Source organism: Somniosus microcephalus, chromosome 1, assembly GCF_052327205.1.
Source record: "Somniosus microcephalus isolate GS21.2 chromosome 1, FLI_Smic_1.0, whole genome shotgun sequence".
NCBI classification, from domain to species: Eukaryota; Metazoa; Chordata; class Chondrichthyes; order Squaliformes; family Somniosidae; genus Somniosus; species Somniosus microcephalus.
In genome coordinates this window covers 397,370,090-397,395,418 of record NC_140987.1, presented here as the reverse complement: position 1 = coordinate 397,395,418, position 25,329 = coordinate 397,370,090, and the positions used below count along the sequence as shown (strand labels likewise).

The 25,329-nt window shown below is 44.3% G+C and overlaps 1 long non-coding RNA gene across 4 annotated transcripts in view; it reads left to right on the top strand.

Moving 5' to 3' along the window:
* The window catches only part of LOC147125128 (uncharacterized), a 40,974-nt gene that overhangs the window by 1,638 nt on the left and 14,007 nt on the right, over positions 1-25,329 (top strand). Inside the window, exon 1 of one of the 4 annotated variants that reach the window (XR_015079602.1) lies at positions 146-194. The exons of 1 other annotated variant lie outside the window; for it this stretch is intronic. This is a non-coding gene — a long non-coding RNA (uncharacterized LOC147125128). Of the gene's footprint in view, positions 1-145; positions 195-218; positions 4,931-23,616; positions 24,632-25,329 lie in introns of those variants that run through there. 2 more of the 4 variants (XR_015079600.1, XR_015079605.1) reach the window with 2 other exon arrangements.

Here is a 25,329-nt window from a genome sequence, read left to right as displayed (position 1 = left end):
GGCTGGAGGTTGAAGCTGAGGTGGGGAGGGGGTTGGATGCAGGGAGATCAGGGGGCCCGGAGGACGAAGCTGGATGGTGGGGGGAGGAGACGGTGATCGGGGGGGGGGGGTGCCTGGAGTCGGGGTGGGAGGAGGGAGGGAGATCAGGGGACCTGGAGGCGGGGATCCAAGGACCAGGAGTGGCGCCGATAGAAGTAATTTTTTTTTAGGTGATGCTTAGAGTTGGTTTTCCCTGAGGCAGCTGGCACTGGCTGCCTCAAGGCCAGCCAAAGTTGCAGCAGGGACCTGAAGCAGATATTTGGCCCCTTATTTGCATATGCCTCCCTTTAAAGGGGCAACATCACTAACATTTTGGGAGGCTCTGGCCCACCTAAATTGATTATTAAAACAATAAAAATTCCCGAGGGCACCCACAGATCATGTAAGGCAGCCAGTGAGCTGGTAGACAGCACCTATGTTAGCTAAATTGCATCTGACAGCAAAGGTGGGAAAGGAAACAGACATAGGTGATTAATCATTATTCATGCAAAGAATCCAGCAACCTGAAGCTGTTATCAAAAAGGCTAACCAAGTAGTGGGATGTATTTCAGGGGTATTTGAGTATTAATTGAAATTCATTATTTTAATTCTGTTATGAGTCATTGCTAAAAACACTAAATATAAATTGCTAAGTTGAGAATGTGTTCAATTCATAGGCAATATGCTTTCAAAAGATCACTGATACATTAGAGACAAGCAACAAGAATGATTCTGAGAGTCAAGAAAGATTCAAAGAATTAAACTTTTTTCATGGGGAAGAGAGAACATTGAAAGGGGCATTAAACTGCATAAAAATATAGATAATATGGCTGTAAATGTGTGCATGTGTGTGTCCAGGATTATATATAATTTATTTAAGTAAAACTGCAATTGCAGAACCAAAGTCATGGGTATTCAATTAACAAACCTCACATAACTACAGATTAACAGGATTTTGTTTCCCTAGACTGGACATATGGTATAAACTCCCAACAAATACAGTTATGCTAACTGATTAACTCCTTTAAAAAAGAGCTGGATCACTATTTGGCTAAGAATGCAGTTGAATGTTTTACTGATAAGTATACACATAAATGATTTATTACCAAATAGAACACAATAGTTGCTGGGCCATGGAAAAATCATCTGTGGAATACAAGTATTCAAGGTTGTGTAATGTCGGTTATAAAGTTAGATTAATATTTTAGAGTTTAACTTAATTACCTTTGGGCTGGTCAGAATTTTATCTTCTTGAATGAATTACCTCTGGTTAGTCACATTCCTCACAAAATTAAATGCATTGGGTAGAGTGCACAGTAATGCATATTGTATATAGCATGTGGAAGAAACTCAATTGATGGGCCAAATACTATTTCTTGTTCCCTCTATTTTTGTGCCTGCTAAATAACACTGGAACAATAGTTTTTAAAGATTTTCAGCAGTGATTTGTGCATACACTGGCCTCATTAGCCATGTAGAAACTCTGTTCCTTACAAGGCCCTGTGGGAACTCCCAGGGCAGGCTGGGACCCAGTGTGAGCTGGTGCTGCCAAGAAGAGGAGTTTCAAGCAAACCCCGAACATTGGTGAGCTGACTCGCCCACTCGCTCAATAGGCTCCACTCAAATTATTGTAGGGCCTGCTATTCATCACAGGTTGGCTGGTCTGCCACCAATTTCTGTTCGCTCATGATGGTTATGTGCAGCCTTTTGCTTTGAAATGCAAATAGAGAGACCATTTGAGCATTAGAAGGTAACACAAGGGGCACCTTGGTGAGCAGTCTACATTGTACCCGATGTGGAAGTGAATGCAAGTACTGTAGTTCTAGGAACCCGTCACATTTCAGGATTTTTTTCTTCAAAGAATTTGGGAATCAAGTTAATTTAAGTGTTGAGTTTTAAAACAAATGAGTTTGTTTAAAAAAAGTCACAGGTTGCCGGTTTTGAAGATGAGTCGCATGTGGCAGTCAAACTTCAAATAGAATCAATGAGAGTCAATTGTCTGATCCCAACTGTAGTGTTGAGCAAATGTATTTGGAATGTAGGCCAAAAGGTGACGTTAATATTGGAGTGTGAATTGAATGCACTGGATACGCATGGGACAAGACAGTCTGGTGCTGGAAAATACAGAATTCAAAACAGACCTGGGAATCAACAGACTCCCAAGGATGAACAGTAATCAGAGATGGAAAGAATGTGCTGGGTGATAAGCTAGTTGGCAGTAAATATGCGTGTCTGATTCGAGAGCCCTGAACCCAAATTACATTTAAAGACAAGACCTGGTACCCGATTGACTAACACAGGCTCATTCAGTCAGGATGGCCCCTATTGATTTTGAGAATAGCAGGAGATGGTGGCGAGCTGGCCAGATCTATTAACAGCCCTACTACAAATCACTGATCACGGGAGAAGTCAGAGGACAGCCCTTCCCCTTCCTGTGATACCCACAGAGAAAAGGGACAAAGAGACCAAAGTGTCTGTTGACACCACTGTGTCAGCCAATTAGTTATTGTGTCAGCCAATGAGTTATTGTGTCAGCCAATGAGTTGGAGACAGGGTGGGATTTATGGTAGGACTCACAGCAAACAATCTATATTACAGCAAACAATGTCTATTTACTCAGCAAGCAGAGTCTATTTAAGCAGCGCACTACAGCAAACAGTCTACAGAATCTATTTAAAAGTGTCTCTATGAACTATAGCAAACAGAACTCATGATTGCAATTACAGCAACATATCCTGATAAAAGCAGAGTAATTTCTCTGGAAAAATGCTGTGAGTGGAGGATAGTTACAGAAAAATGATGTGTGTAAAATCAATCCCAGTCACTTACAGTCATGCGGTGTACAGACATGATTGACAGGGGAATTACCCAATCACCTCAATTCTAGCCAGGAATAGTGGTGTTACTATATGCAGCCCAAAGAGACTTGTGGGCAGTCAATCAGCTAGATCAGCTGGGAAGAAAGCCTGCCCTAGTGGAGGGAAGTTTGCTCTTCTCAAGCCCAGAGACAGTCAGGATCAGAAGGTGACCAGGAAAAGTTAAGTGACCCCACTAACCAGGACAGAGTTATTATTATTATTCTTGTTCTCAAGGAAGGCTCCGTATTTAACTGGAGATTTGATTGTACATTCCCTTGTCTGTAAAATAAAGCAGCATAACAATTTGTATCTGACCTCATCTCACCATACAGGGCAAAGCAGTCCGTTTGATTGGCATCTCCTCCACTAGGCTAAACATCCACCCTCTCCACCAGTAGCAAACTGTGGTTGCAGTGTGTACTATCTTGGCATCTTGTCAAGACTTCTTCAGCAGCACCTCCCAAACCTGTGACCTCCACTAGGAGGACAAGAGCAGCAGGTGCATGGGAACACCATCACTTCCAAATTCCCCTGCAAGTCACACACCATCCTGACTTCGACATATATTGCTTTTCCTTCATCGTCACGGTGGCAAAATTCTGGAACCCCCTACCTAACGATACATTGTGGGTGCACTTTCACCACACAGACTGTAGCGATTCAAGAAGAAAGCCCACCACCACGTTCTCAGGGAAACTAGGGGATAGCTTTGCCAGTGATGCCCACATCCCAGGAATGAATAATAATTAAAATAATTTATATGAGAGCCGTACAGGCAGCAGACAGAGGAGGCTTTTATCCACCATTCTATGCCATTAAAACCCAGCGCACCACCCAGATACCCTCACTACAGGAAATTCATAAATGCTGCAAGATGATAAAAGTTTTATTTTCAAGTTCTGTTTGTGCAGGTGTTACTGGAACAGATTGGACTTTAACACTACTCTATAATATCTAACCTGCAAGTAGCATTTTATGTTTTAATTTGGGTGGAACTCAAGTCTCCGATGTTTAAATTCTTTTGTAACTTTGTTTATGCTGTGTCCTTATTCCTTTGTGGGTGGGAGAAGGAAGGAGAATAGGTCTTAGTTTTAGGGAATGAAGCTGGGCAGGTAGAAGGCTTTTCAGTGGGGGAGCATTTTGTTGCTAGTGACCATAATTCTATTAGATTTAAGGTAGTTATGGAAAAGGACATGGATAGACCAGGAATAAAAATTCAAAATTGGGGAAAAACAAATTTTGCTAAGCTCAGAGGGGATTTAGCCATAGTGGACTGGAAACAGCTACTTGAAGGTAAATCAGTGTCAGAGCAGTGGGAGGCATTCAAGGAAGAGATCCGGACGGTTCAGATCAAACATGTGCCCTTAAAGAAAAAGGTTGGGACTAACAAATCTAGAGCCCCCTGGATGTCTAGAGACATACAGGTTAGGATAAATCAAAAAAGGGAGGCATATGACAGATACCGAGGGTAAATACTCCAGAATCTTTAGAGGAGTACAGAAAGTGCAGGGGTGTAATTAAAAATGATATTAGGAAAGCAAAGAGAGAGCATGAAAAATTCTTGGCAAGTAAAATCAAGGAAAACCCAAAGATGTTTTATAAATATATTAAGAGTAAGAGGATAACTAAAGAAAGGCTAGGGCCTATTAGAGATCATGAGGGTAATCTGTGTGTGGAGGCGGGAGACGTCGGTAGGGTTCTTAATGAATACTTTGGGGTCGATTTTCATTGACCCGTGGAGTCGGGATTGGAGGCGTGCGGGAGGTTAAAGTCCCGAATTCGGGGGTCCCGACACCATCCCGCCCCCATCCCGCCTCCATGTAAGTTTCAAAGGAGGTAGGTACCCGCCCCACACTGGGATCCGCCTACCCGAGGCGGGAAGGGATTAGTGCCAATTAACTGCCTGTTAACAGGTAGTTAACGGGCAATTTTTAGCTTAATCCCTATTTTAAAGCTTGAAGTGTGGGATTCCCGACGGCTCCAAACCACGCCAAGTTAGAGGAGTCGGGCCGTCGGGCTGAAGGACTTGGAGGGGTCGAGATGTCGGTGTTCAGGTGAGTGATGTGTGCATGAGTACAAAGGTAAGTGTGTTTGGTGTGTCTAAAGTGTGTAAAGAAGTTTAAATTACCTGTACTTACCTTTACAGCCTTCCTTTAGGTTTCGGGAGTCCATCATCTAACCGGCACAGAAAGCAGAATGGCTGCGATCTGTCAACAGTGATAGCCTGCAGCTTTCTGTGCCGGTGAGATTTCTAACTGAGTCTGTGTAGAAGGACTCAGGTTAGAAGTAAGACTGTCAGTGTTTGACAGCTTCAAACAGCTGTGAAACACTGATATTTTTTTATCTGTCAAAACGTCTTGACAGATGAAATTTAATTCTGTGACGTCACCTGTTGCCGGGTGGCCCACAATTGGCCTGCTGAGCCCGCTGGGCGGGCTCAACAAGGTCAATCAAGTTAAAATCGCGTGGATTGGCCCAAAAGTTGTAGTCCCGCCTCCTTCCCGACTTCTGAATGAAAATCACCCCCTTTGCGTCTGTTTTCACAAAGGAGAGGGGCGAAGCAGATATTGCTATCGGGGGAGAGGAGTGTGAAATATTAGATGTAATAACATAGTGAGAGAGGAAGTATTAAGGGGTTTAGCAGCTTTAAAAGTGGATAAATCCCCAGGCCTGGAATAAATGTATCCCAGGCTGTTAAGTGAAGCAAAAGAGGAAATAGCAGAGGCCCTGACCATCATTTTTCAATCCTCTCTGGCTTCAGGTGTGGCGCCAGAGGACTGCAGGACTGTTAATGTGGTACCCTTGTTTAAAAAGGGAGAAAAGGATAGACCGAGTAATTACAGGCCAGTCAGCCTAACCTCGGTGGTGGGAAAATTATTGGAAAGAATTCTGAAGGACAGGATAAATCTTCATTTAGAAAGACACGGATTAATCAAGGATAGTCAGCACGGGTTTGTTAAGGGAAGGTCGTGTCTGACAAACTTGATTGAATTTTTTGAGCCGGTAACGAGGGTAGATAAGGGTAGTGCGTTTGATGTAGTGTATATGGACTTTAGCAAGGCTTTTGATAAGGTTCCACATGGCAGACTGGTCACGAAGTTAAAAGCCCATGGGATCCAGGGCAAAATGTCAAGTTGGATTCAAAACTGGCTTGGAGACAGGAAGCAGAGGGTAATGATTGATGGGTGTTTTTGTGACTGGAAGGCTGTTTCCAGTGGGGTTCCACAGGGCTCAGTACTAGGTCCCTTGCTTTTTGTGGTATATATCAACGATCTAGACTTGAATATAGGGGGTATGATTAAGAAATTTGCAGATGATCCTAAAGTCGGCTGTGTGGTTGATACTGAAGAAGGAAGCTGTAGGCTGCAGGAAGATATCAATAAATTGGTCAGGTGGGCAGAACAGTGGCAAATGGAATTCAATCCGGAGAAGTGTGAGGTAATGCATTTGGGGAGGGCTAACAAGGAAAGGGAATATACATTAAATGGTAGGACACTGAGTAGTGTAGAGGAACAAAGGGACCTTGGAGTGCATGTCCAGAGATAACAGGCTAAGTAGATAAGGTGGTTAAGAAGGCATATGGAATGCTTGCCTTTATTAGCCATGGCATAGATTACAAGAGCAGGGGGGTTATGCTTCAACTGTATAAAACACTAGTTAGGCCTCAGCTAAAGTACTGTGTGCAGTTCTGGTCACCACATTACAGGAAAGATGTGATTGCACTAGAGAGGGTACAGAGGAGATTTACAAAGATGTTGCCGGGAGTAGAGAATCTTAGCTATGAGGAGAGACTGGATAGGCTGGGTTTGTTTTCCTTGGAACACAGGAGGCTGAGGGGAGACCTTATTGAGGTGTATAAAATTATGAGGGGCATAGATAAAGTGGATAGAAAGGACCTATTTCCCTTAGCAGTGGGGTCAAAAACCAGGGGACACCAAATTAAAGTAATTGGGGGAAGGTTTAGAGGGGATTTGAGGGGAAATTTCTTCACCCAGAGGGTTATGGGGGTCTGGAACTCACTGCCTGAAAGGGTAGTAGAGGCAGGAACCCTAACCACATTTAAAAAGTACTTGGATGTGCACTTGGTATGCTCTAACCTGCAGGGCTACGGGCCAAGAGCTGGGAAGTTGGATTAGGCTGGATAGCTCTTTGTTGGCCGGCGTGGACACAATGGGTCAAAATGGCCTCCTTCCATGCTGTAACTTTCTATGATTCTAGGTCAGCGGACTCTAGGCTTTTGGATTTGCCAGTACTATTGCCAGTTTATACTGGCAAGTTCCTATATATGTCTGAATTGGACCCATATTCAATACAGGAAACTTTCGATTTACCGGCACCTAAATAACCGGAAATCTCGGTTAACCGGCAAAATTTAGGAGTAGGTTCAGGTAACTTTTATGACTTGCCTTCCTCCATGTGTTGCTGTGCAAGGGTGTGGCTGCAGCTGTTGCTAAGCTGCAGAGACGCTTGCAACTTGTGGCCATAAGCAACAGGGTTTGTTGCTTTATACGGAGCTCTCAGCTCCGTATCTTTTACTATAGCGTTCGGTTATCCGGAATTTTTGATGAACCGGCACCACGTCGGTCCCGTCCGTGCCGGATAAAAAAAAGTTTCCTGTATATGCTTTCTGGAATCTGGTTTACACCAGTACTAGTTCAGAACTAACAATTAAAGGCAATGGGGTAGAAATTGGTTCTCGATGCGCAATATATATAATTCATAATTCACAACGAATATACACTCCCTTAAGGAATAAAAATCCCACGGGAAAAGTGGCCCAACCATGGGTAACAAGAGAAGTTAAAGATAGTATTAGATTAAAGGAAGATACTTATAATGTTTCCAAAAAGAGTAGTAGTAAGCCTAAGGATTGGGAGGATTTTAAAATTCAGCAAAGGAGGACCAGGAAATTGACTACAGCGATAGTGGATGCATTGGTTTTGATCTTACAGCATTCCCTAGATTTTAGAATGTTCCTCGTGGATTGGAATGTAGCAAATGTAACCCTCAGGAGGGGGCAGAGAAAACCGGGAACTACAGACCAGTTAGCCTGACATGGGATTTGGGGTAATATATTAGCATGGATTGAGGATTGGTTAACAGACATAAAACAGAGAGTAGGAATAAACGGGTCATTTTCAGGTTGGCAGGCTGTAACTAGTGGCATACTGCAAGGATCAGTGCTTGGGCCTCAGCTATTTACAATCTATATCAATGATTTAGATAAGGGACCGAGTGTAATGATCCAAGTTTGCTGATGATAAAAAGCTAGGTGGGAAAGTAATGTGAGGAGGATGCAAAGAGGCTGCAAAGGGATATATACAAGTTAAGTGAGTAGGCAAGAATGTGGCAGATGGAATATAATGTGGAGAAATGTGCAGCTGTCCACTTTGGTAAAAAAAATAGAAAGCAGAATATTTTTTAAAAGGTGAGAACCTTGGAAATGTTGCTATTCAGAGGGACCTGGGTGTCCTTGTGCATGAATCACAGAAAGTTAATATGCAGGTACAGCAAGCAATTAGGAAAGCCAATGGTATGTTTACCTTTGTTACAAAGGAATTGGAGTATATAAGAATAAAGAAGTCTCACTGCAATTATATAGGGCCTAGGCGAGATCACACCTGAAGTACTGTGTACAGCTTTGGTCTCCTTACCTAAGGAAGGATATACTCGCCTTAGGGGGAGTTCAATGAGGATTCACTAGACTGATTCTTGGGATGAAGGGATTGTCCTATGAGGAGGTAAACTAGGCCTATATTCCCTAGAGTTTAGAAGAATGAGAGGTGATTGCATTGAAATATATAAAATTCTTAAGAGGCTTTGCAGGTTACATGCTGGGAGGATATTTTCCCCTGGCTGGGGAGTCTAGACTTAGGGGCCACAATCTCAGAATAAGGGGTCAACCATTTAGGACTGAGATTAGGAGAAATTTCTTCACTCAAAGAGTTGTGAATCTTTGGAATTCTCTACCCCAGATGGCTGTGGATGCTCAGTTAATGAGTATATTTAAGACAGAGATCAATAGATTTTTGGATACTAAAGGAATGAAGGGATATGGGGATAGTATGGGAAGGTGGCATTGAGGTAGAAGATCAGCCATGATCTCATTGAATGGCAGAGCAAGCTTGAAGGGACAAATGGCCTACTCCTGCTCCTAATTATTATGTTCTTATTATATTTGCAAGTCTGTACCTGACTCATTTTGTTTCTGGGTTGTTTCCATCGCAAAAGGCATTTTAGGTGGATAGTCGTTCGGCTTATGGCTAACACCATACCAGGAGGACCAGTGAACTACCTTTAGTCTAGCTTTTATCTTTTGACCTGTTTGGCATGGGTGACCCGCCAGGTGTTACAATCCTACTCACATGATTTTCTTCCTTAAAGAGGTCCTAGGAGCACAAAAGCCTTCCCACCGTGTCTAGACGTAGTTCCTAGGGAACGTTATAATACTAGGCCTTCCAACTTTGTTGTAATAAAATAGAATTTGCACTTATGTCGTGCTTTGTATATATACATGGAAGTTAGAGTCATACAGGAAAGAGTCATAGGCCCTTTGGTTGCACCTAGGAGAAGCACTAGAATTTGAGAAAGCAGGCATATTTATTCACCCAGAGAAGCATGCTGTGAGGATAGAGTAGGATGGCATGTGTTCACTTTGGATTTTGTTGTATTGAAGTCGAATGTGCACTTATGTCGTGCTTTATTATTCATGGAAGTTAGAATCATAAGGGAAAGAGTGCACTTAATTCTTATTGATTTATTCAATCAGGTGATTATTATTTTGGCCATTTAGGGGTAAAGAGGTCTGAAGTATTGTCATATTCTAGGATGGGTGCTGCATTGTAGGATTAGTCCTTTATTTGAAGGTAGAGGAAAAGGAATTCGGGCAGTGGTGCCAAAGGTAGACTATGTTAAACAGAAGAGAACACTTCACTGGTCAGTTCTGCTCTGATGCCCCTTACATAGAATTACATAGAATATACAACACAGAAACAGGCCATTCGGCCCAACCAGTCCATGTCGGTGTTTATGCTCCGTGATGTAATAAAACTCACTACGCACTTGGTTTAGGCATAAAGCAAGGCTTTAATCAACTTGTTTCAGAACATGGAAGTCTAGTTGTATTTCACTCGCTCCTTGTCTTACAAAATGTCCCTGGCAAGCTGGGGCCCACGCCCGAGTATTTATACTCCTTGGACGGCGCCACCAGCTGGCCGTCCAGTGTTATTTCATAAGTAGTTTCTTGATGATGAGATTTATAACACTCCACTCGAGCCTCCTCCCGTCTTTATTCATCTAACTCTATCCGCATAACCCACTATTCTCTTCTCCCTCATATGCTTACCTAGCCTCCCCTTAAATGCATCTGTACTATTCACCTCAACTGGTAGCGAGTTCCACATTCTCACCACTCTCTGGGTAAAGAAGTTTCTTCTGAATTCCCTATTTGATTTCTTGGTGACTATCTTATATTGATGGCCTCTAGTTTTGCTCTTCCCCACAAGTGGAAACATTCTCTCTATGTTTATTCCATCAAAACCTTTCATAAATTTAAAGACCTCTATTAGGTCACTCCTCAGCCTTCTCTTTTCAAGAGAAAAGAGACACAGTTTGTTCATCCTTTCCTGCTGAGCATAATCTCACATTTCTGGTATCATCCTTGTAAATGTTTTTTGCACCCTCTCCAGTGCCTCTGTATCCTTTTTATAATATAGCGACCAGAACTGTACGCAGTACTCCAAGTGTGATCTAACCAAAGTTCAATACAAGTTTAGCATAACTTCTCAATTTTTAAATTCTATCCCTCTAGAAATAAATCCTAGTGCTTTATTTGCTTTTTTAAATGATCTTATTAACCTGTGTCGCTACTTTTAGTGATTTGTGTATCTACTCCCAGATTCCTTTGCTCCTCCATTTAGATTCGTATTTTCCAAGTAATATGTGACCTCCTTATTTTTCTTACCAAAATGTAATACCTCACACTTATCTGTGTTGAAATTCATTTGCCAATTATATGCCCATTCTGCAAGATTATTAATGCCTTCTTGTAATTTGTTGCAATCCTCCTTAGTATTGACTATCCCCCCAATTTGGTGTCAACCACAAATTTTGAAATTATATTTTTGATTCCAAACAACAACAACTTGCATTTACATAGCACCTTTAATGTAGTAAAACATCCCAAGGTGCTTCACAGGAGCGTTATAAAACAAAATTTGACACTGAGCCACATTAGGAGATATTAGGCAGATGTCAAAGAGGAAGGTTTTAAGGAGTGTCTTAAAGGAGGAAAGAGAGTTAGAGAGGAGGAGAGATTTAGGGAGGGAATTCCCGAGCTTTGAGCCTTGGCAGCTGAAGGCACGGCCACCAATGGTGGAGCAATTAAAATTGGGGATGCTCAAGAGGCCACAATTAGAGTAGCGCAGATATCTCAGAGGGTTGTGGGACATGTTGTGGAGTATTTTAAGCCAACACTCGACACAAGGTTTTAGATTGATAGTCAAGTTGTCTTTATTGCACCGGTGGGGAAACAGCCTGCTCTGTCTTAGCCAGACTTTTCCAAATTGGTACTGCAAACACTACATTTTCATACATTACAACACATATGTCCAGCTCATTCAAAATTAATTCCTGCCACTTGATTGGACCTTGGCCCACATGTATCTTCACTGATTGTTTGCCTATGCCGCGTTACATTAAAGTACTGCCTTTAATCGGAAAAGTATATGTCCGTTATCTCCCAAGCTGTTGTTGCAACTATGACCTTTGTTTATGCCAGATGGGGTCTCATCAACATTGTACTTCTGACTCATTGTCCTCCTTTCCTGCCTCTCGAGGCTTCTTTACTTCCAACTCATTATTTTACTTTCCTGCCAGAACAGAACTTACATCCTCTTAGGCCTCGTATGGTTTCCACGTCCGGCTAGGTTATCTTCAACTGCCAGTTCAGCAACTTAGAAAAAGCTTACTACTGCAAAGTATTGTCTTTATTACACCATTCAGTGAAACTGCCAGCGATGTCAGCTTAACTCTTTCCCCACTGCAGGATTGGAGGAGATTACAGAGCTAGGGAGGGGCGAGGCATGGAGGGATTTGAAAATGAGGATGAGAATTTTAAAATCGAGGCATTGCTTAACTGGGAGCTAATGTAGGTCAGTGAACATAGGGTTGATGGGCGAACGGGACTGGGTGCGAGTTCGGACATGGGCAGCAGAGTTTTGGATGACCTCAAGTTTACAAAGTCTAAATCATTAATATAAGTTGTGAACAGTAGTGGCCCCAGCACTGATCCTTGTGGGGACCCACTTTCCACGAGCTATCCATTCTGCTACTTGTCCTCTGACTCTGCATGCTCTGACCTTACTCATTAGTCTATTATGTTGCACCTTATCGAAGGCCTTTTGCAAATCTTGATAAATTATATCTACTACATTACCCTTGTCCACTCTCTCTGTTACCTCTTCAAAGAATTCAATGAGATTGGTCAAGCAAGACTTTCCCTTTTGAAATCTATGCTGACTATTCGTTATGAGATTTTTGATTTCTAGATGTTCTTCTATTCTCTCCTTTAGTGGGATTCCATTTTTCCTACCAGCGATGTTAATCTGGCTGGTCTATAGTTCCCTTGCATCAATCACTGAGGAATTCTCTGATTTATGGTCATCCTGATGCTAGGCTCCTAAGCCATCTCCTCGGGAATGTTCAAGTACTGGGCCTTTTTGGAAGGTGAAGTGTCGCAGTGCACAGCAGGCTGAAACTGTGCAGGACACAAAAGTTGGAACCCCTTCCAACTTGGCAAGCTGCAAAGGAGCCCTTTTAATATCCAATGGTTCTCTCGATGACCACTCTTGTAGAGGCATGTGCGTTATTGTAGCACTACTCTTCTCCTATTTGGGCAGCTCTTAGTGGAGTTATTATCCATGGGAGCAGGGGGTAGGCCTTGTCACCCACATGCCATCCATTGACATGATGTTCTTCCTTAAAGAGCTCAGACAGGGCCAATTTTCAAAGGATCAACGCATCGTGACAACTTCCGGAATACCTTGCATTGACGTGCAGGATTCTTTGAATGTTGTCACATACAATCTGTACATTGAGAGAGTGTTGAGGAAGTTGAGAGGATTTTCTGTCGGAGCTCGCCAAGCAATGTGGATTTCATGAGAAAGCCAGCAACCCTGTAAAACTGGAAAGCCCTACCTCACTACTGCCTCATTGTGATGTCAAAGTCGATGAATTCACCCGCATTCCTGTATGTCACTCACCTACTGAATGCATGCTCGTACTGCTGCTTGCTGATATTACATACATCCCCTGTGGTTGCCTGAAATGATCCTGTGCTATAAAAGTTGAGTGCAGTTGTGACCTTCATAGTCACAGACATAAGACAAAACATTGCGAGCAGATGAGTTTGGCTGCAGATCCTCATGCAATAGCTGACAGAGGTCCCCTATTGCCTCTGTGGTAGAGTGAACCGTTGTTATACGCATCTTCTCACTAAGGTCCTTATTGGGCCTTTATTGTCTAAATGTTCTTTGCGGGAGTAATATGAGCAGTAATATGGAAAACTGCCCAGGTATGTCCTGTCCACAAAAAGTAGGACAAATCCAACCCGGCCAATTACCGCCTAAGTCTACTCTCAATCATCAGCAAAGTGATAGAAGGTGTCATCGACAGTGCTATCAAGCAGCACTTACTCACCAATAACCTGCTCACTGATGCCCAGTTTGGGTTCTGCCAAGACCACTTGGCTCCCGACCTCATTACAGCCTTGGCCCAAACATGGACAAAGGAGCTGAATTCCAGAGGTGAGGTGAGAGTGACTGCCCTTGACATCAAGGCAGCATTTGACCGAGTGTGACATCAAGGAGCCCTAGTAAAACTGAAGTCAATGGGAATCAGGGGGAAAATGCTCCACTGGCTGGAGTCATACCTAGCACAAAGAAAGATGGCTGTGGTGGCTGAAGGTCAATCATAGCCCCAGGACATTGCGGCAGGAGTTCCTCAGGGCAGTGTCCTAGGCCCAACCATCTTCAGCTGCTTCATCAATGACCTTCCCCTCAGCATAAGGTCAGAAATGGGGATGTTCGCTGATGACTGCAAAGTGTTCAGCGCCATTCACAACTCCTCAGGTAATGAAGCAGTCCATGCCCACATGCAGCAAGGCCTGGATGACGTTCAGGCTTGGGCTGATAAGTGGCAGGTAACATTCACGCCACAGAATTGCCAGGCAATGACTATCTCCAACAAGCGAGAGTCTAAACACCTCCCCTTGACATTCAACGGCATTACCATTGCCGAATCCCGCACCATCAACATCCTGGGGGTGACCATTGACCAGAAACTTCACTGGACCAGCCACATAAATACTGTGGCAACAAGAGTAAGACAGAAGCTAGGTATTCTGCGGCAAGTGTCTCAACTCCTGACTCCCCAAAGCCTTTTCACCATCTACAAGGCACGAGTAAGGAGTGCGATGGAATACTCTCCACTTGCCTGGATGAGTGCAGCTGCAACAACACTCAAGCAGCTGGATACCATCCAGGACAAAGCAGCCCATTTGATTGACACCCCATCCACCACCTTAAGCATTCACTCCCTCCACCACCGGCGCACTGTGGCTGCAGTGTATACCATCTACAAGATGCACTGCAGCAACTCACCAAGGCTTCTTCAGCAGCGCCTCCCAAACCCGCAACCTCTTCCACCTAAAAGCACAAGGGCAGCAGGTGCATGGGAACATCACCACCTCCAAGTCACACACCATCCTGACTTAGAAGTATATCGCCGATCCTTCATCGTTGCTGGGTCAAAATCCTGGAACTCCCTCCCTAACAGCACTATGGAAGTACCTTCACCACACGAACTGCAGCGGTTCAAGAAGGTGGCTCACCACCACCTTCTCAAGGGCAATTAGGGATGGGCAATCAATGCTGGCCTTGCCAACGACGCCCACATCCCATAAACAAATTTTTTAAAAGTTCATCCTCCTTAAATGCTGCCTCCTACTCCCCTTTTACTCTATCTCCTGGTCCTCCTCCTTCTTCATGATAATGACATACAAGGGTATACTCATAGGCAATGTCATAACTATTCCCGAGAACTCATGACTCTGGTGGAGAGAGTCAAGATCTCCATGTGGTTTCACACTGCCAGAAGCAGTTTGAAGTAAGTCCAATACAGTGTAGGTGGAAGACCAACAACAACAAAAAAAAACGTTGTTTCTAACTGACGTAATCACAACTCAAACTCTCCACACTCTTCAGGCTTAGCAACTCCTCTCTTCCACCTGTCTCAGCTGATCCTGGCAGCCTCCATGCCTTATATCTCTCATTCTAACTTATCCCTGGTGCGCTGCAAATGTAAAACCAGGAAATTCGAGGCTGCAACACCACTGGCCCTCCTTACCGTATATTATAATAAGCTGGCTGGGGACTCAGCAGGCAGGTTGTAGGATGGACCAAATCACGTCAGGAAACTTGAGGGGATCCATCCTGGGGTGGAAAACCTTAGTTAATAGCTTCCTCGCCATTTGGCTGCCCGAAACAAAAAGATGCCTTGATTTTGCAAGGAAATTCACGGCTCTGGTCTTTTGGCCATACCTCGGGAGCCTACTGTCAACAAGAGCAGACGTCGACGACGAAGTCCAACACCGCCTTCAGTGTGCCAGTGCAGCCTTCGGTCGCCTGACGAAGAGAGTGTTTGAAGACCAGGACCTCAAACCCGGTACTAAGCTCATGGTCTACAGGGCAGCAGCGATACCTGCCCTGCTGTATGCCTCAGAGACATGAACCATGTACAGCAGGCACCTCAAAGCATTGGAGAGGTACCACCAACGCTGCCTCCGCAAGATCCTGCAAATCCATTGGCAGGATAGGCGCACCAACGTCAGTGTTCTTGCTCAGGCTAACATCCGCAGCATCGAAGCTCTGACCACGCTCAATCAGCTCCGATGAACGGGTCACATTGTCCACATGCCCGATACGAGACTCCCAAAACAAGCGCTCTACTTGGAGCTCCGGCACGGCAAGAGAGCCCCAGGTGGGCAGAGGAAACGTTTCAAGGACACCCTCAAAGCCTTCTTGAAAAAGTGTAACATCCCCACCGACACCTGGGAATCCCTGGCCCAAGACCGCACAAAGTGGAGGAGAAGCATCCGGGAAGGCGCCGAACACCTCGAGTCTCTTCGCTGGGAGCAAGCGGAAGCCAAGCGCAGGTAGCGCAAGGAGTGCACGTCAACCCAAGCACCCCACCCACCCGCCCCTTCAACCACCGTCTGCCCCACCTGTGACAGAGACTGTAGGTCCCGCATTGGACTAATCAGTCACCTGCGAGCTCATTTTTAATGTGGAAGCAAGTCATCCTCGGTTCTGAGGGACTGCCTAAGAAGAAGAAGAATGCATTGAACTGGGGAGTTCAAAAGATGGTTGGAATATAGCTCTCCCAATGGTTTAGTGCATAAATGTGGTGTAGTACTGCAACATACAAATCATCAAGGTGCTAGTGTGTTATTTGTGGCTTCAAATAATCCGATCTCAGCCAGGCTGGTGTTATAGTTGGTCAGTGTATCCTAGGTAGAGCTAGGAAAATCAGCAGGGTATCCATTTCTGATTATTATTTAGCTGCCCTGCTGAAACATCTACATGTAGGTATTGAACGAGGATACAATCTAACTCAACTTCCCCTGTATCATAGTTTAATTGGCTGATTATACTCATTGTCCAGGCTTACACATGGAGAAGAGCTACTTGGGTGTGATACTTTCATGCTGCCGTTACCCATAGTCCTGTACCCCCGTGTGAGTCATCACCTTCAGGAGAGGAGGAAACAAAACAGGGTGAGAATATAGCTTAGCAAATGGGAGCATCGTGTAAGGCTCTTCAAAACCAATGCCACAGAACCTGTGAAGATGTGAATACTTTGATAAAAATCTTTCTTTCAACAGTAAGATGTTTCTTCAGAATATTTTCCACATAAAAAATAGCTTTGTGTATTTTGAGCTTTTTTTCCCCCATGAATGAACCTATGTGACGGGCCAGGACTTATACACCACCAAGACTGAAAAGAGTAAAAGAGAAGATAAGATAATGTGTATATGAAATTGAGTTTGGACTTTTTAAAGCTTGAAGTTGTAGGAGGAAGGAAAGACTGAGGGAGTTAAGGAGCTCCATGTTTTGATATGCCCTAGAAAAGAATGTGTTAGAGTAGAAAGCAGCAAAATAAGTCTTGATTTCAACAACGAGGTTGCAGGGAGGAGCAAGTGTGTGGGCAAATCTGGGGCTTAGGAGGAACAAGAGGAAAGATCAATGGAGCAGTGGCCTTAACAGTATTGATAAACTAGGGAGAAGACAAAAAGATTGTGAGCGAGAGGTTTCAGGCTAGAAGCGAAAGAGGTGTTGCTTGTACAAAAATGTCCCTGAAGGTCTCAAGGATTTAAATAGTACATTAGCGCTATCGCATTGGTGGTAAAAAGATAAAACAATCATTAAATACATTTTATGATTTTATTGATCAATTCACATGAATTAGTTTCTCATTTTGCTGTGTGCTAAATGGCTTTTCCTCTCTGCAATAAAACAGTCCAGTTTCAGTCACAAATTTGAGAAAGGTGATAAACCAATTTGTGAAAGAGATAAAATCCTATTGGTGTGATTGAGTCATGACTGGAGTTTTAAAAATGTTTCACCCATTGAACTCGGTCTGTTTCCTGGGGCTGAAAGTTGTTTACGTGGAACAAAGAGAAAAAAGTTCACATTAACTAAATAAAACTTCTCAGATCTGCATCAAAAGATGCTCATTTTAGAAGCTTCTATTGTTTTCACTTTATTTTTTAATTGGAAGTTTTGCTCTATTAGAATACACTGTACCTATATTCATAGAGATACAGCACAGAAGGAGCCCATTTGGCCCATCGTGCCTGTGCCGGCTCTTTGATAGAGCCGTCCAATTAGTCCCACTGCCCCGCTCTTTCCACATAATCCTGCAAATCTTTCCTTTTTGAGTATATATCCAATTCCTTTTTGATAATTACTATTCTATATGCTTCCACCACCCTTTCAGGCAGTGCATTCCAGATCATAACAACTCACTGCTTAAAAAAAAAATTCTCCTCATCTCCTCCGTTTCTTTTGCCAATGATCTTAAATCTGTGCCCTTAGGTTACCGACCTCCTGCCAGTGGCATCAGTTTCTCCCTGTCTACTCTATCACAACCTTTCATAATTTTTAACACCTCTATTAAATCTTGCCTTAACCTGCTCTGCTCTGAGGAGAATAACCCCAGCTTCTCTAGTCTCGCCACATAACTGAAGTCCCTCATCCCTGATACCGTTCTAGTAGATCTCTGTACTCTTTCCAAGGTCTTGACATCGTTCCTAAAGTGTGGTGCCCAGAATTGGACACAATGGGCTCGATTTTAATGGAGGAGGTGGGATGGAGTCGGGTTGCCTGGTGGGCAGGTTTTGGACCTGCTGCCGGTTTCAGCCACTCCCAATGTCCCATTTTGGTTTAATTGGATCAATTAGTCCCGTGAAGGAGTCTCTGACAGGGATTGCATCCAGGGTAACTGCGAGTGTGCAGAGAATGGAGGAGTCCATCTCTAACACGAGCACTGCCTTTGTGGAGGCAATGGCGCATGAATGTTCCACCATGGAGAGGGTGGCAACTGCCATGGAGGACATAAGTCGCCAGACTAACGAAAACATGGCGACTCTTCAAAATAGATTGTCTGCTATGGAGGAGAGAAGGGTGTCTATTGAGGAGAGACACCAGAGCTTCATGGATGTCCTTGTTATGAGGACTGTCAGTACAGAGACGGGTCCTCATGGCCCCCCTGATATGCAGCAAGGTGCTCTCAGCCACTTGCTAGCACTGAAGTGTGGCTGACCCATGAGAGGGATGTTGGTAGCAGCCAACAAGGAAGTGTGGGCTCCTCTCCAAGTGCTCACACGACCATGCCACTGCGGCGCCCTCGATCAGAGCCCCCGAGTCCTCACCCAACTGAGATGGCCGTCTCAGCTGTAGGAAGAGTAGACTGTGGCGAAGCCCTCCCAGGCTCCCAAACCCAGAGGACGCCTGCTGCATCAACGTAAGCAAGGTGCCTCTACATCTGATGAAGCCAAAGAGGAAGCACCACGTAGAAGCAGTCATAAGAGGAAGTTAACACACAAATAGTCACAAGGGTAGTCACTTGGGTGTTTTATTGTGCTGTAAAGTATCGAGTGTCCTCCTTTTGTGATGTCATTAAACAAAAGTGATGACAAGCAGTTGAGGTTCTGGTCTATGTGTTGTGGGAAATGGAAGTTGCACAGGGCTCAGGGCTAATTCCAATAATAATGATGGTGGTGAGAGTGATCGGAAAGCACTGTTTATTGGACAGATGATGTATGGTGTGTTAAGAATCTCAACTTTATATTCATCTCCATCTGCCAGCCACCTGTGTTTGAAGCGTAAGCTTTCGTGAATCTGGCATGGATGAGTGCATCCGTTGCCTGACGGCCAGAAATGTGATCACGTGCTGCTGCATTGGCCACATCCAGACCCACAAGGCGTGGCTCCTCGTCCTCCTTCTCGTCCTCTTCCTCGTCCTCCTCTTCTTCCGAGGAGGCTCTGCGCTGAGCCACTTGTTCATCAGGTAGCGCTAAGCCACGCTGCTATGCGATGTTGTGCAGGGCACAGCAGACCACGATTCTGGACACCCTGGCTGGTGCGTACTGTAGGGCTCCACCAGAACTGTCCAGGCACCGGAATCGCATTTTGAGCAAGCCGATGGTTTGCTCTATGATGCTTCTGGTGGAAATGTGGCTCACATTGTACCGCTCCTCAGCCTTGTTTGTTGGCCTCCTCATCCGTGTCATGAGCCACTTTTTCAGGGGATAGCCCTTGTCGCCAAGTAACCATCCGGAAAGTTGGGTTAGCGGATTGAAGAGCTGAGGCACAGTAGACTGCCGCAGGATGAAGGAGTCATGGCAACTGCCAGGGTACTTTGCGCAAACATGTATGATGATCTTCCGGTGGTGATACATAAGCTGGATGTTAAGGGAGTGGGCAATCCCTACCTAACAGCACTATGGGAGTACCATCACCACACGGACTTCAGCGGTTCAAGAAGACGGCTCACCACCACCTTGTCAAGGGCAACTAGGGATGGGCAATAAATTCTGGCTTTGCCAGCGATGCCCAGATCCCATGCCTCTATAAAGCCCAGGTTCCCGTATGTTTTTTTAACAGCCTTATCAACTTGTCCTGCCACCTTCAAAGACATGTGTACATACATACCCAGGTCACTCTGTTTCTGCACCCCCTTTAAAATTTATCGTTTAGTTTGTATTGCCTCGCCTCATTCTTCCTCCCAAAATGGATCTAAGACATTCCCTGCAGTCATGATTACTGCACGAACGATGAAATTGGCTCCCAACGGTGTCCCTCCCCAAATAAAAAAGTTTGTTGGAACTTTTCTTTCTATGCACTTGAGAGCATTTTTCTCATTGGGTTAAAGGGAATTTTATGACGTATGTGGATTCCAGTGTTTTTTAAAAATTTTATTGAGTTGCTTTTGACACAATACAAGCCCATATATTCCAGTTTTGACTGGCTGTACAAAAAGTTCCCATAAATTGCAACATGTACTCTGCTTCTCTCTGATGATCTGCCTCTGACTCAAATATATTCATTAACCCGTTTCTCTCCAGCTGCTCCTTGGTAAAGACTCTTCCCCAGTGTGGTACTGAGCTAGTCAGGCTACGAGGTCTCAGGGTTGATCCCCTGATTTCAGCTGGGCAGTAACTGAGCATTACAATTGGCCTCGGTGTTGGAAAGTATTTCTGTTTGGTGAAAACAAATGGAAGTTGGATACAATGCTCACTGTGATCAACTAGCTTGCTGACATTTAAGACTAAATTTTGTGAGGCTCTTACCAACAATCAGTCTCTCATGCAGCTAGTGTTGGTTGTAAAATCAGGTTTTTTGACCTCCGCTGCAGATTTGCATGGTGCCCAATTTGGTCACTACTCTGGGACCTGCATCTGAACATATCGCAGGATTCCTGGTGCAAATGCACAGAGCATGTTCAGCACACATTCCGCCCATTTGTACCTGAAATGAGAAACGACTCCAGGCATACTACAAGGGACCCCTAATTTAGGTAAATTCTGAAGTCTTAATGAGCCTCGTGCACTCTCGGGGCTGAATTTGCCGGCGTTCAGAGGGCCGGTTCAGAGGCGGGTCCGCTGTCAAAATGGCAGTGATTGACAGCGGAGCGGAAGTCTGCTCTGAACCTGCCTCCTTGTTACTTTCCCAAGTGCTGGCTCTGCTTGCGGTTTGCCGATCCGGCACTAAGCGGTGGGTCAGGCACTTGAGATACTTAAAGGTATTAAAGCAGCATTTTACCAGGTCCTAATGATTTTTCCATGTGTTTTACAAGGTTCCTGGCACTTGGGGGTCACGTCAGGTAAGTGTGTCGGATTCTCAATGACTCTGCATTGCCGTGAATAGGTGACAGCTGCAAAAGTGGTATAAAAGCTACCATTTCACAGCTGTTCAATTTCCAATCTTAGAAGCTGGAGCCATCAGGATTTGGAATACACTTTTCAGCTTTATGGAGGTTTGAAGTGTTTGGAGCAAACTCTCTATCCAGTGTCACCTCCTTGGAACAACCTCTCTCACGATTGACAGATTGCTTCTGTCATCTCAACCTCAGCTGCCAACTATTCCATCAGCATCGGAGCCCTTGAAAAAATCTCACCTTGGTCCTTGGAATCCCACCACGATCAGCCCCAACACCAACATCACCAGCATCACCAGGCACACCAGCAGCACCAACCTTCTCCACAATCAGCTGATGCTGCACAGGACCTCAGCACCCGAGCACATTGCTGCCCGGGAGGCCAGGGATGGCCTCACCATGGCTAGATTTACTTCCTGACGCTGTACACACTGGCTGCCACATGATGCACCAGGTTGGCACCACCCCACACCAGCACCATAAAGCATCCCTGCAATGCCCAAGCCATTCCTTTCACACTCATCACCATTTGGGGGCGGGGAGTGGTTACCATTATGTCTCACCATTCACTACAACTCACTAAGTCACTTCCAAAGGTGAGCATAGATCTGTCCAAGAAAGAAAGTGTTGAAAATAAAAATGTCAATGTTTGACAACACATTAGCAGAAACTTTACATGAACAATGGCGATAACACCTAACTGCCTACCCTTGTGTGTTGTTAGTTGGTATAATTGGACAAGGTGAGGGTGAGTGTGAGGGGTGGCTAGTGAGTTGGGGAAGTGATAATATAGATAGAGAGGGATGGGTGAAGGTGCAAGGTAAGTTGGTGTGAGTAAAGATGTGCAGGAGTAGGGTAGGGAAGGCAGAGCAATGGGGATGTGATGAGAGGCACAGGCACAGCAGGATGAGGCTGAGTGTGGCTTTGCAGTAACGTTTTGTGATCTACTGAGATTATTGAAAGGTTTGCACCACTGCAGTCTGGTCCTCCTGATGACATCCCTGCTTGTGCACTCCTGTGCAATGTGCAACCAGGCTGCGTTGATCTCCTGGGGAGGTCTTGTCCGCCCATGGGAAGGGAAGAGAACCTCCCTGCATGCTGTGACTCCCTCCATAATGGAGTGAGTCGCGAGAGCCTAAGTGCAGCCGTGCACCTCTGTGCAGTGCGTGTCAGTGTTTGCAGCACCTCAATGCTGGAGAACACTGACAGCACAACTGTCAAAATGATTGTGACCGTAGTCCCTTGAAGGAAACCGGCTGATGATATGGCATCGAATGATGTCATCAGACCCGCTTCCTATTAATTGGCCGGGAACCTCGCAGCGCAGACTTAACAAGGCCCATCAAGGGAAAATCATGTTGGAGGCTGGGATGAAAAGAGATGCGGGGTCCCCACACGCCACGGACACTGCCCACCCTGGACCTGCCGAGGTTGGAAAAATCCTACTGTGTGGCAGCTCCTACTGTGCTGGGCATTGAGCTCATTGGGCACAGAGTAATCCTTAAACTTCAGTGCCAAATAATATGCAGTCCCGGCACCTAAACCATGCAGTGATTTAGGCACCTGCCACATGATTACCAGCCCCTGTGTTAGCATAATCTGTGAGATCAGGACACCCGTAATCTGTGAGATCAGGACATCCGTAACCTGTGAGAATAAATCACTCATAATCTGTGAGGTCAGGACACCCATAATCTGTGAGATCAGGACACCCGTAATCTGTGAGATCAGGACACCCGTAATCTGTGAGGTCAGGACACCCATAATCTGTGAGATCAAATCACCCATAATCTGTGAGGTCAGGACACCCGTAATCTGAGATCAGGACACTCGTAATCTGTGAGGTCAAATCACCCATAATCTGTGAGGTCAGGACACCCGTAATCTGTGAGATCAGGAGACTCGTAATCTGTGAGATCAAATCACCCATAATCTGTGAGATCAGGACACCCGTAATCTGTGAGATCAGGACACCCATAATCTGTGAGATCAGGACACTCGTAATCTGTGAGATCAGGACACCCGTAATCTGTGAGATCAAATCACCCATAATCTGTGAGGTCAGGACACCCATAATCTGTGAGGTCAGGACACCCATAATCTGTGAGGTCAAATCACCCATAATCTGTGAGGTCAAATCACCCATAAGCTGTGAGGTCAGGACACCCATAATCTGTGAGGTCAAATCACCCATAATCTGTGAGGTCAAATCACCCATAAGCTGTGAGGTCAATCACCCATAATCTGTGAGGTCAATCACCCATAATCTGTGAGGTCAGGACACCCATAATCTGTGAGGTCAGATCACCCATAATCTGTGAGGTCAGGATGTGACGGAATAAGCCATATTTCAAGAGATACACCATAATATGAACAGAATTCTGATATTTATTAATACATGATATACTGGGTTTAAAAATCTAAAGCCTCACAGACACAAGCTGCAAACAGAAAACAGGCTTCTGAGATAGGATGGTTTGATAACAAAGTTGTAAACACCACAAGTTTTGAAATGGGAATTGATTGTTAATGCTAATACAAAGGCCCTATTGAAATAGCAGTTTGGCGCTTCCGAAAGGTCTGCGGTTTGGAACCAACACAATGAATGACCCAAGTAAAGTGTTAGAAACTGACACCGAACAGAAACAGAATATTAAAAGAGGCATGTGCCTTTGAAAAGATGACATCAAGTAAAAGAAACACCTGCTGGTCAAATAGTTTTTATGTTAAACTTGGAAGACAGGAAACATAAGATTAAATATGCAACCAATTAAGATAGCTAGAAATGCATGAACCACCCTAGTTGAAGTGTCTTTAATTTACATGTAGTAAATATGATACCTGCAGAACACTTTGAAGATATGACTTCAGTAGATGCACCAAGCAATTACATTGTTTTTGTATTGAACTTGGAATACTACGGAGTCACAACGTCTGCAAATAACTAGTTATGGTGGTTTAAGAATTGAATGGAAGATCTTCGATAAGAATGGCATCAAATAAAGAATGCTGTCATATTGTTTTTATGATAACTATTGAACACCTAAAAGTAGAGACATAATTATGCATGCAGCAGCTAAATTGACAATAAAATCAGTAAGAATTCAACAGAGAATGAATAAGACAATTAGCTTACATCAGCAGGAAACTTCAAAGAATAAACCACTAAAAAAAGAGTTTAAAAGATAGAGCTTTTCAGATGAAAAGTTAGAAGTCGCTGAACGGGCAAGCTTTTCTCAACGTCACAGGCACGCTCTGTAAGTTTTTAACTTTGAGTCTCGGGTAATCAAGGCATTTGATTTTGGTGGATGTTCTGGATTTAGAAATAAGTAAGAAATGTAGAAATGTAACGAAGTAAAGATTTGAAAATAAGGATCTCTGAGAAATAAGAAATGTAAGCTATTTGTATTTTGAATTGTTAATGTTGCGACTGACACAACAACTGTTAACTGAATGTCGGCTCTTAAATAAATCTATATATTTTTAGAATTGTTTCAGAGTATTTCTGTATAAACTCGCGAACCCAATTTCTGTACACTCTTTTGTAAGGAGTTGCAGAATTCTGGGGGGTATTCCAGACCCTCATAATATCTGGAAGGTTACAGTCTAGTTAAACTTATTAATAGTGCTATCCGGAGGACGGTAACATCTTCAGTCATTCCTTTCCTTTAGGGAGAGATAGCCTGAACCTTTAGACCCATTCAAGCGTCTTGTAGAATTCGGCTATCTCTAACTTTAGTTGAAGTTGAACGTCTGGGGAATACGCCTGATCTGGTGTAGCCCAAAAAGGGCTAGGACCTGTAATTACCCCTTCAGTTGGCGCCCAACAAGTGTGTTACGACTTGATACAGAACCTATACTTATATTTATATCCATATTGTAGATTGTTAAGAATAGAAGGAGTGTTTTACTGACAGTGGTTCTAAGACCCAGATTTAAGTCTCTAGAGACGATA